The sequence below is a fragment of the Oryctolagus cuniculus genome, chromosome 18 (assembly GCF_051225735.1).
Source record: "Oryctolagus cuniculus isolate XC-2025 breed Fujian yellow rabbit chromosome 18, ASM5122573v1, whole genome shotgun sequence".
In the NCBI taxonomy this organism is placed as follows: domain Eukaryota; kingdom Metazoa; phylum Chordata; class Mammalia; order Lagomorpha; family Leporidae; genus Oryctolagus; species Oryctolagus cuniculus.
Genome location: NC_142884.1, coordinates 39,676,420 through 39,688,455, shown reverse-complemented (window position 1 = coordinate 39,688,455; position 12,036 = coordinate 39,676,420).

The window sequence follows — 12,036 nt, the reverse complement described above, 5'->3', positions numbered from 1 at the left end:
TATAAATACATGCTTTTCCAAAAATCATACAATAAGCAGGCTACATAATTTACTTCAAGTAAAATTGCCATATCCAGTCCTACAATTGTAAATAAGACAGTTTCAATTGTTCAGCATTATCAATTATAAATTCCAATAGCATAGCAATAGTCATAAGAATAAAGGATCCGATGCTTTGGTGTAGCAAGTAAAGCTGTGGCTTGCAGTGCTGACATCCCACATGGGTGCCAGTTCAAGTCCTGGCTACTCAAATTACTATCCATCTTTTTAGGCAAGTAAGACTTACTATCCAGCAGTAGAGGATGGCCCAGGCCCTTGGGCTCCTGCACCTGCATAGGAGACCCAAAAGATGCTGCTAGCTCCTGGCTATGGATCAGCACAGCTCCAGCCATTGTGGCCAAATGGGGAGTGAACTAGCAGTTGGAAGACTGCTCTCTCTCTCTCTCTCTCCTTCTCTGTGTGTGTAACGCTGACTTTCAAGGAAAATAAATGAATCTTTTTTTTAAAAAAAGGACGAAATAAAAAGGAGGATGAATATTATAAAATTGTTTAACTTTTATTTAATAAAAATAAATTTCCAAAGTACAGCTTTTGGATTACAGTGGGTTCCCCTACCCCATAACTTCCCTCCCACCCATAACCCTCCTATTTCCTGCTCCCTCTCATATTCCAGAATATTACAAAATTGTATAAAAGACATTTGTACAGTAAACAAATATACTGATTTCTAATGCAATATTTGAATACTTGAAGCAGGAAGGCTAAGTACTTCTTAGCCAAAATAACATGTTTTGTCCAGTGTAAAACCCATTTACCATCCCAATACACAAAGGGATTTGGGGCAATAAGGAAAAAAGAAGTCCACACATGCAGAAATTTTAAGCAAAACAAAATAGAGAATGTATTTAGTTTCATGAAAATCACACGAGAATTAATAGTATTCCACTCATTTCCAACAAATATTTTTAACTTTAATGAATGAATGAATTTTCAGTTACATAGCAGAAAACTTCTACCCTCTCCCATAAAACTGAAAGAGAAACTTTTTAAAAGTAAAAGCTGATGAAAGAATTCTGCAATACATGTTAATGTTAAGTAGCGCAGCAGAGTTTATTTAGAAATACAAACACACACACAGAAAATAAATACATTAAAATCTTACTGAATAGGTCAGTAATAGTTCAGGATCCAATATAGTGTGCAAAAGATTCTGGATTTCCCAGTCACTTTGTATAGGAAATGATGTGCTTTGCTATGTAGCATGTACCTGTAGATTCCTGAACACCTCCACTTTGCTTCTTACCCTGAGTCCTAGCAAATACAGGAACACAGCTGTTGAATCATTCATTTTCTGGATTTGGGAATATCAAAGAATTAATGAGTATAGAAAGTTGTACAGCAGAGACCAAATATCCAAGGGAGTTCAGGAAAATCAATTGAACAAGTCAAACTACTATGAATGTATACTGAATGCTCTGTTTTAATATGTCTTACTTACCTAAAAAGACATGAGGGCTATTGCTCTCTCTCTCTTAATACAACTAAGGAGAAGATATCACCAATGCTCAAGAAAAATGAATAGACAGCAGAGCTAATACAAAATCCCAAAAATCTAAAATAGAAAAACTGGATATGCACTCTTTACACACACCTTGAAGTGACAATGAAGTAGAACAAATCTAAAATTAGAAAAACTTCTTTTTTAAAAGATTTATTTATTTATTTGAAAGTCAGAGTTACACAGAGAGAGGCAGAGAAGAGAGAGGGGTCTTCCATTCACTGGTTCACTCCCCAGTTGGCTGCAATGGCCAGAGTTGCACCGATCCAAAGCCAGGAGCAAGGAGCTTCTTCCAGGTCTCCCACATGGGTGCAGGGGCCCAGGACTTGGGCCATCTTCTACTGCTTTCCCAGGCTATAGCAGAGATCTGGATCCATATGAGATGCCAGCACTGCAAGTGGTGGCTCTACCCACTATGCCACACCGCTGGCCCTGAAAATTCTTGTCAAATTAAGAACATTTAACCTTTGTTTTGGAATGAATTATAAAAATATCTAAACTGGGGGAATACATAATTTCTTTCTTTAGAAATCAGAAGAGAAAAAGAACACTTCAAGCCTACTGTGACACCACACAGAAGGAATGGAGAATCATGACCTCAATTAGCCTAGGGACAGAATAAAAGGGAGGGAAATAGGAACAACAGAATTAAGATGAATAAGCTTTGACAGCTGAGAGAATCTGAATCTAAAGAAAAGACATGCTGTTAACTGAACCAATAGAGATAAGTCTGAGAGGAGAAAGCATTGTTAAGACATATTAATGGGGCCAGAGCTGTGACTTAGTAAAGTCAAAAAAAATCAAAAATTTGTCGTTAAATAATATAATTAAAAAAGATAAAAAAAGATGTTCAATCTTAAGTCTCTATAGCATAAGATATACATCAATTTTCCCAGGTTCTATTTGCATTTATTAACAAAGTTACATGGGTATAATCACTAGAGTGGCTCCAATAAGTCTTTTTATAAAAATTATTTTTTATTTTGACAGGCAGAATGGATAGTGAGAGAGACAGAGAGAAAGGTCTTCCTTTTTTCTGTTGGATTATCCCCCAGTGGCTGCTGCAGCCAGTTTGCTGGACTTGAAGAGGAGCAACTGGGACAGAATCTGGCACTCCCAGCAGGACTAGAACTCGGTGTGCCTGTGCTGCAGGTGGAGGATTAGCCTATTGAGCCATGGTGCCAGCCTCCAATAACTCTTAACCTGAGATGCAACTAAATTTAACAAGGATACTCAATAGGAATTTTAGAAGAATTCCCAAAATATGTTATCTGAATAAAAATAAGTACTTTACTTGGTATATCTCATATTAACTATACTATTGTCTAAATTTCCAATTGTCAGGTGTACTAAAAAAATCCCAGAAGCAGCACAGTTGGTCCAACATGATGAAGAATAAAATAAAGATTTTCAGTTACAACTTGCCTAGAGAAAATGAGAATTCGCAGATCCCAGATTAAAATAACCAAGAAGGCCCAATAAAAGAAAACTCAATGTATTCATATACTAACGTTTATTACCTCAGATTTATTTAACAAAAAGGTGATTATTCCAGCTATATCCCATTAGGTAGCCCAATTTTACCTGCTAAATCCATTAAAAGAAAAAAGCACCTCATGATATGTTACTAAAATCATATTGCTATATGAAATCCACCATGTCCCCTGTACCTTATATTTAATGTTAACAGATCTGATGAAAATCAATAGATATATGATGTGTCTTAACCAAGTGTGCAAATGCATTTTGCTCCAAGTTTTTCCAAAAACCCCTCAGTCTAAGTTTGCCTTCACCTTGAAAAGACACTTCTGAGGTTTACAAATCAGTCCAGCTTCTTTGGGCCTCCCTCCAATGAAAGGGGCTAAAATCCATCAAAATAAACTCTAGGGACTGTCCTTGTGCTCCCAGTGACTTTTTCACTCTAAGGGCTCACAAACCTTCTAAATTCTTTAGATCACCTGTGATGTCCATTAGTTCTCAAAGACTATGATGCAAGTAATTTCCCTCTTGGAACCTTGTTATTAACTGTGCTGTATGAGAAATGAAGTCTCCTACACACCTTGTGCTTATGATTCTCCAAACCATGTTGCCTGCTAGGACTTTGGCCATGAATATAGGACAGCAATACCTGAACATGATTACTGAGATCTCCTTAATAAAGGACAGACTGGGGCCAGCACTGTGGTGCAGTGGTGTAATCCTTTATCTGCAGTGCTGGCACCCCATATGAGCACCAGTTCTAGTCCCCATTTCTCCTTTTCCCATCCAGCTCTCTGCAATAGCCTGGGAAAGCAGTAGAAGCTGTTCCAAGTGCTTTGGTCCCTGCCAAAATATGGGAGACCTGGAAGCTCCTAGCTCAGATTGGCCCAGCTGCAGACATTGCAGTCATTAGGGGAGTAAATGAGCATATGGAAGACCTTTCTGTGTCTCTTCTTCTCACTCTCTGTAAGTACACCTGTCAAATACATAAATAAATTCTTTATATATATTTACATTTATTTATATATTTATGTATATAAATATATTCATATATAAAATATATTATAATTTATCATACAATATATTATATAATATATAATTATAAACAGATAATATTATATAATTTATTATATGTATTATATATATATATATATATATATATATTATTGAGATGACTTCAATAGCCAGAGTGTGGCCAGGTTGAAACCAGGAGCTTTTCCTCTGATGTGTGTCCCAGGAACCCAGGTACTTGGAGCATCTTTCACTGCTTTTTCAATCCATTGGTAAGGAGCTGGATCAGAAATAATTATTTATATATAAATAACAAATTCATATATAATAATTATAGATTTATATATATAATAATAAATATATATATATTTATATATATATAATTATATGTAATTCTATATTATGTATAGAAATATATAATATATAACATAATATATATTATAATATATAAATATATATGTGATGGACCAAAATATGGTATTCTCCATTTGGCAGAAGGGACAGGCTCCAACATCTACTGTCTATGTCAGTATGTCAGCATAATGCAGGAGGTAACCCCTCTACCAAATAAGAAAAGCTATTTCAGTTCAGCTGGACATCATTCTGCTGACTGTTGACCTTATTACTGTTAGTCTGGATGCTTTCATTGGTTGCAATCCAGAGACCCAATTTTCCCATAGATATAAACATCAGCAAACATGAAAATTTGGTAAGAAAAGCTTAAACTGAGAGTTATGATTAATAACTATTTTAACAACATTTCTCAGAACCCATCTAATCCAAACCTTGGACAATTGGAAGACATTGTACTTGGCCCACCCATAATCAAAACGGATTCTAAATCCTTCAACTGCAAGGAGAGTATCATAGACATTAATGCTCCAAACGGATCCAGTTCCCTGCTAATGTGTCTGGAAAAGCAGCACAGGGTGACTCAAACATTTGGGCTCCTGCACCCTTGTGAGAGACCTGGAAGAAGCCCCTGGCTCCTGATATCAGTCTGGCCTAGCCGCAGTCATTGCAGCCATTTGAGGAGTGAACAAACCAGGAGGAAGATCAATCTCTCCCATTCTCTCTATCTAGTGCTGCCTTTCAAATTCATAAAAGGATCTTTAAGAAAATAGATCACTTCAATAAATTTGCCATTGCTCAGTCATGATGACTTTTACTACCTTCAGTTCTTTTTCAAAAGATTTATTTATTGGAAAGGCAGATAGAGGAGCTGGTGGTTGTGGTGCAGTGGACAAAGCTGCTATCTGTTACATTGGCATCCTGTATGTGCACCAGTTCAAGTACCAGCTATTCCATTTCTGATCCAGCTCCTTACCAATGGACTGAAAAAGCAGGGAAAGATGGCCCAAGTGCCTGGGATGCTGCCACGCACATTGCAGGAAAAGCTCCTTGCTGCCATGCACATCGGAGGGAAAGCTCCTGGCTTCAACCTGGCCACACTCTGGCTATTAAAGTCATCTCAAAAATGAATTAGGTGGTGGAAGATTTCTGTCTCTCCCTCTCTCTGTAACTCTTTCAAGTAAGTAATTAAATATTTTAATATGATAAAAAAGGCAGAGACACACAGAGACAAAGAGAGAAGGAAAGAGAAGCAGAGAGATCTCCCATCTGCTGGTTCACTTTCTATATGGCTACCACTGTGCAAGACCAGGTTTCAAGTCCCCATTGAGGTTACAGTTCTCCAATTTGACGACAGGAATGAAAGAATTTGAGCTATTATACATTGCTTCCCAGGGATATTAACATGAAGCTGATTTGGAAGTGTAGTACCCAAAACTCAGATTAGCACTGCAATATAGGATGTGGGCATCTGTTGTGACTGCTAACAAATTGGAAATCCTAGAGGAAAAATCAACAGATTCCTGGACATACACAATATACCAAAATTGAGTCATGAAGACACATAGAAAAGCTACACAAATCAAAAACCAAGACAGAGATTGGATGAGTAATAAAGACCCTCCCAACAAGCAAAAGTCCAGGATCAGACAGCCTCACTATTGAATTCTACAGGACTTTTAAAGAACTAATGCTTCTCAAACTATTCAACACAATTGAAAGAGAGACAATCCTCTCAAACTCCTTCTATTAATCCTGCATCACCTTAATTCTTCAACTAGAAAAAGATACAGTTGAGAGAGAGTACTATAGAAAAATATCCCTGATGGGGGCCAGTGCCATAGCACACTGGGTTGATCCTCCACCCGTGGAGACAGCATCCCCTATGGGTGCCAGTTCTGGTCCCGGTTGCTGCTATTCCAGTCCAGCTTTCTGCACTGGACTGGGAGGGCAGTGGAGGATGGCCCAAGTGCCTGGGTCCCTGCACCCGCATGGGTGACCAGGGAGATGCTCCTGACTCTGGCTTCCGATTGGACCAGCACTACCTGTTGGGCCATATGGAGCATAAACAAGCAGATAAAATACTTCTGTCTCTCTGCCTCTGCCTCTCCATCTCTGTAACTCAATCTTTCAAATAAATAATTCTTTTGAAAAGGTCAACAAACAATAAAGGCTGGTGGAGAGGGAGAGAAAAAGGTACCCTAATCCACTGTTGGTGGGAATGAAGCTAGTGCAACCATTATGGAAGGCAGTATCAAAGTTCCTCAGAAATCTGAAAACAAACATACCATGTGATCCTGCCATCTGACTACTGGGAATTTATCCGCATGAAATGAAATAGAATATGCACAGGCATGAGTTATCTGTACCCTCATGTTTATTACAGCTCAATTCACAATAGCTAACATGGAATCAACCCAGATGTCCATCAACTGGTGACTGGAACAAAAATATGAGCTATATATACAGTGTAAAATACTATTCAACCATAATTGAGAATGACATCCCATCTTCTGTAACTAAATGGATGAACTGGAAACAAGTATGCTTCATGAAAGAAGCCAGTCCCCAAAAGACAAATACCATATGTTTTCTCTGACTGGTGGTAATTAATATATAGACAACAAAAAGCAGCATATGAGTTAAATTGACATTTTGAGATTTGAGTATTGTTCATAGCACTTTTCTGTACTCTTTGATAGAGTACACAACATATACTCATTGATATTTCTTCTACTACTTGTTGAATTCTTTATTTTGTAGAGGGTTAAAGCTTGTGATTCTAAAATAAAATCAAAGCATGCAGCTGTCAAAATTAAAAGAAAATAAAACAAGAAGGAGGGAGTTGGAAATATGAGAACAAGGGAAGATAGGATAGGATGTTATCAGTTTGCTCTTCAATCTGTATATATAAATTACATGAAATTTGTTCACTTAATATGCATTTAAAAATATAAACTTAACACTGGAAGAAAAAGACCTGAGATCAGTGTTTTCTGGATTACCACTAATAAAATTTAGTCTTCATTTATGTCTGACCATATTTAATTTCTTATTTATTTATTTTATAAGAAAATTAACATCACCATTCCTAACAAGTCCATCCTGCTTCATCCATATCTATCAGTTCCCACTATGCTAATAATTTCTCATGAACTTAAATCCATATCATCTTAAAAAGATGCAATGTGGGGCTGGCACTGTGGCATAGCAGATAAAGTTGTTGCCTGCAGTGCTGGCAAGCCATATGGGTGCCAGTTCAAGTCGCGGCTGCTCCACTTCTGAACCAGCTCTCTGCTATGGCCTGGGAAAGCATTAGAAGGTGGCCCAAGTCCTTGGGGCCTTGCACACATGTGAAAGACCCTGAAGAAGCTCCTGGCTTCAGATTGACACAGACCAGTCATTGAGGCCAACTGGGAGTAAACCAGCCGATGGAAGACCTCTCTGTCTCTGTCTGTCTCTCTCTCTCTACCTCTCCTCTATTTGTGCAACTCTTTCAAATAAATAAATTAATATTTAAGAAAAAAGCCTGATTCATGTTATTATTTATGTGTTTTAGAGGCTTTGCAGATGTTGATTACATGTGCCATGAAAACCCATTAAAATGCAAATCCTATAAGAGGCAACTCCATGTGCACTAAACTGGTAAAATCCAGTGCATGTGTTGAGAAAAACACACTAGCAATACATTTCAAAAAGCTGTGAAATATTATAAGTGGCTGTCAAAAGCTAAAAATCTGACAATGACTCATTATGTCATTTATTTATATATAATGCTGAGAAAATCAGAAGTATTTGTTAAAACTTCTGCTAAAATGCACTAGATTTATAATTTTTAAATGCATCTTTCCTAGATGTAATGCAGTCCTGTACTACTTTAGAGTATCAGAAATTTAAAATGTTGGACTGGTGCTGTGGTGGAGCAGGTTAACACCCTGGTCTGAAGCGCCAGCATCCCATATGGGGGCCGGTTCAATACTCAGCTGCTCCACTTCTGATCCTGCTCTCTGCTATGGCCTGGCAAAGTAGTAGAAGATGGCCCAAGTCTTTGGGCCCCTGTACCCATCTGGGAGGCTGGGAACTAGCTCCTGGCTCCTGGCTTCGGATCAGCACAGCTCTGGCAGTTGCAATCAATTAGGGAGTGAACACCAGATGGAAGACCTCTCTCTTTCTCTCTGGCTCTCCTCTCTGTCTGTAACTCGACTTGTACATAAATAAATAAATCTTTAAAACAATTAAGAAATTTAACATGTGAAAGGTTTTTAAAAAATGTATTTCTTTATTGTGAGGCAGAGTGACAGATATAGAGAGGAAGAGAAAGAGAGGTCTTCTATCGACTGGTTCACCCCTAAATGGCCAGAATGGCTGGAGCTGGGCCGATCTGACGCCAGGTGCCAGAAGCCAGGAGTCAGCAGCTTTCTCCAGGTCTCTCACATGGGTGCAGTGCCCCAAGCACTCAGGGCATATTGCACTGCTTTCCTAGGCCATTAGTAAAGAGCTGGATTGGAAGTGCAGGAGCAGGGACTCAAACTGGTGCCCATGTGGGATGCTGGTGCTGCAGGTGGATGCTTAATCTACTATGCCACAGAGTGGGCCCAGTGAATGGTTTTAGGAAGACATCTTTCATGTAGACTAGGCTGCAATATTGCAAGGTAAGGTTTAGCTCTTATTTCCACACATCAGTATTCATCTTTTAGCAACTATAAATACTGAATATCATACATATAGACATAAATATAGGTAACTGAAGATTTTGTTGTCATTCTTTCTAATTCTCTTTTTAATGTCTGCTAATAGGCCATCTTATGGATTATTATATTGATGTTACCCGTACACAACCATCAGGCATTTCCACTGTTGAATGTGTTTATGAGTACAGGTAGATTTGTGTGTACATGAATGCACATTTGATGGAGATAGCACTGACAGTAATACTGTGAGAAATCCTAACGCTGATTCCAAACTTTCTGTCCTCCGCAGAGATGGCTGTCATTGAAGTAGACCACAGGGCCCCTTTTGCTGTTATGGACTGAAATGTGCCTCCCTAAAACTCTTACACGGAAGTGCTAACCAGCAACATGACTCTACCTGAAGAAAGTGCTTTTAAGCAGATCAAATGGTAGATGTGTCTGTCACATCGGAGAAAGGCTTCTGGAAAAATCGAGCCTATTTAAGCACCTTGATCTGACATTTTCAAGCTCTACAACTCTGAGAAGTAAAATTCCATGATTTAAATCATATGTTCTGTGGTATTTTCTTAGCAAATTAATATATCCTCATTTCTGCCAGCATTTTCTATTGTCATCCAGAAGGTCCTAGTGATTAGCAGAGAAATATAGAAACTAAAACCTGTGATTTTAGATTACCAAGTATCTACTTACACAAAAAGATCCCAGAAGCCACCTACTACCATCCTCCAGGACCCAGAAAAAAAACAGGAATGAGTCAAGATGCAGGGCAGTAGAAAAAAGTGAATAATGAAAGATCACAGCAGAAGTAAATAAGGAAGGGTTTGATGCTGTGGTGTAGTGGGTTAAAGCCTTGACCTGCTGTGCATGCATCCCATATGTTGCTGCTAGGAGACCAGGTGCTCCACTTCCAATCCAGCTCCCTACTAATGCACCTGGGAAATTGGTGGAAGATGGACCGTGTTCTACAGTGCTGGCACCCACATGAGAGACTTGGAAGAAGCATCTGGCCTTTCCAATAAATAAATAAATCTTAAAAATATAGAAACAGTGTTAGCACTGTTGGAAAACAGACTCATAGTTCAATGTAAAAGTATAGGCAGCTGAAATAAACCGACTTTTCTACAGGCAACTCCTATTTAACAAAGGAAAGAAAACAAACAGGAGAAAGAAGAACCCCTTTAGCAAATGGTTTAAAGGAAAGTGATTATCCATATGTAGAAGCCTGAAAAGATACCCAAAACCTCATACACTATGTAAATGCAACTCAAGGTGAATTAAAAGTCTAAATATAAAACCAGAAACTAAGTAAACATATGAGAAACTATAAAACATAAGCATAGATAACAGTTTTGGGTAAGATTCCAAAAGCACAAGTAACAAAAATAAAATATAGAAATTTGAGCATATCATATTAAGATACATCTTCACAACAAAGTAATCAACAGAGTGAACATACAATGGACAGAATGGCAGGAAACATTGAAAACTCTGATTATGACAAAAGATTGATAGCCAGAACATACATATATAGAACTGGGAAAATCTCCAAATAAGAAGCAAAATGTACAGCTAAGAAATGGGCAAGGATCAAAACAGATGTTTCTCAGAAGAAGAAATCTCAATGGTCAAGACATAGATGAACATGCCCAATATCACTAGCCATTAGGGAAATGTAAATCAAAACCAATAGCAGACTCCATCTGTGGGAGAAGACAATGCTTGGGTTTTCATTTGTGCAACAAGTGGGTTTAGAGGACCCTGTTCACCATTAGAGGGCAGAGTCTACATGGAAGTAAGGAAACCTTAATGTTTTCCTAATGGGCTTGTTAACTTCTTGACCAGTGCCTATTACCTTTGCCGCAAACTTTCCAGTCTCACTACTTTCCTGCTTCTTCCTCTTCTCTGTGGCTTGCAAAAACAGTATACCTTCTATATATGGAGGATACTTTTGTTTTGTTTTATTCCTTCTGTCTCATGATGTTCCTCTAAGAAATCACAACCCTCCAAGTATTCATTCATTTATGCAGTCTGCAGTTTTCATGGGCTACTACATGGCAAAGTACTAGGTTAAAGGAAAGGTATAGGTCAGGAACTGAGCAAAGTTCACAATGATGAAGCCATTGGGGAAATGAACCTGATGGAAGACCTCTCTCTCTCTCTCTCTGCCTCTCCTTCTCTCTCTGTGTAACTCTGATTTTCAAATAAATAAATAAATCTTTAAAAACTAACAAAATATACTAAAAACCTGGTGGCAACACCTTTCTATCAGAACATGTGAAGCACTCAAACACAGTTTGTCCCAGAAAGTCAACCATAAGGGCATATCTTCTACTGCACTTGTGGACATCTCTGAGGGGGGTAAGGGGCACTTATTTCTTCCCCTCTTCTTTCTTACCACTCTCACAGTTATAACTTCTATCGATGCTTCCAAAGACCACTCTCTATGAAATTGTAGAACTAATATCCTCCCATGTCAAAAGTGTCATGGGTTTAAACACAGAACCCAAAATAAGATAAGTAACTGGCCTTCTTAATTACACAGTGTGGAATGTAAGATTCTCAGTGGAGCACTGGGTAATATAAAGTGCTGGGCAGAGAAAAAACTGTTACTTATCTGTATTTATGATGCTGTAATTCTCCTCTTTATGCAAACTCAGATTAAAAGAGCTCCCGTTAGTGGGCAGCACTGTTGCATAGTGGGTAAAGCTACTGCCTGCCTTGTCAGCATCCTATATGGGTGCCGGTTGGGATCCTGGCTGCTGCACTTCCCATCCAGCTCTCTGCTGTGGCCTGGGAAAACAGTAGAAGTTGGCCCAAATCCCTCATCTCCTGCACCCACCTATGAGACCTGGACAAAGTTCTTCCTTTCAAATAAATAAATAATTATTTAAAAAAACAGCTTCATCTCAGAAGGAGCTCCTGGCTACTAGCTTCAAATTGGCATAC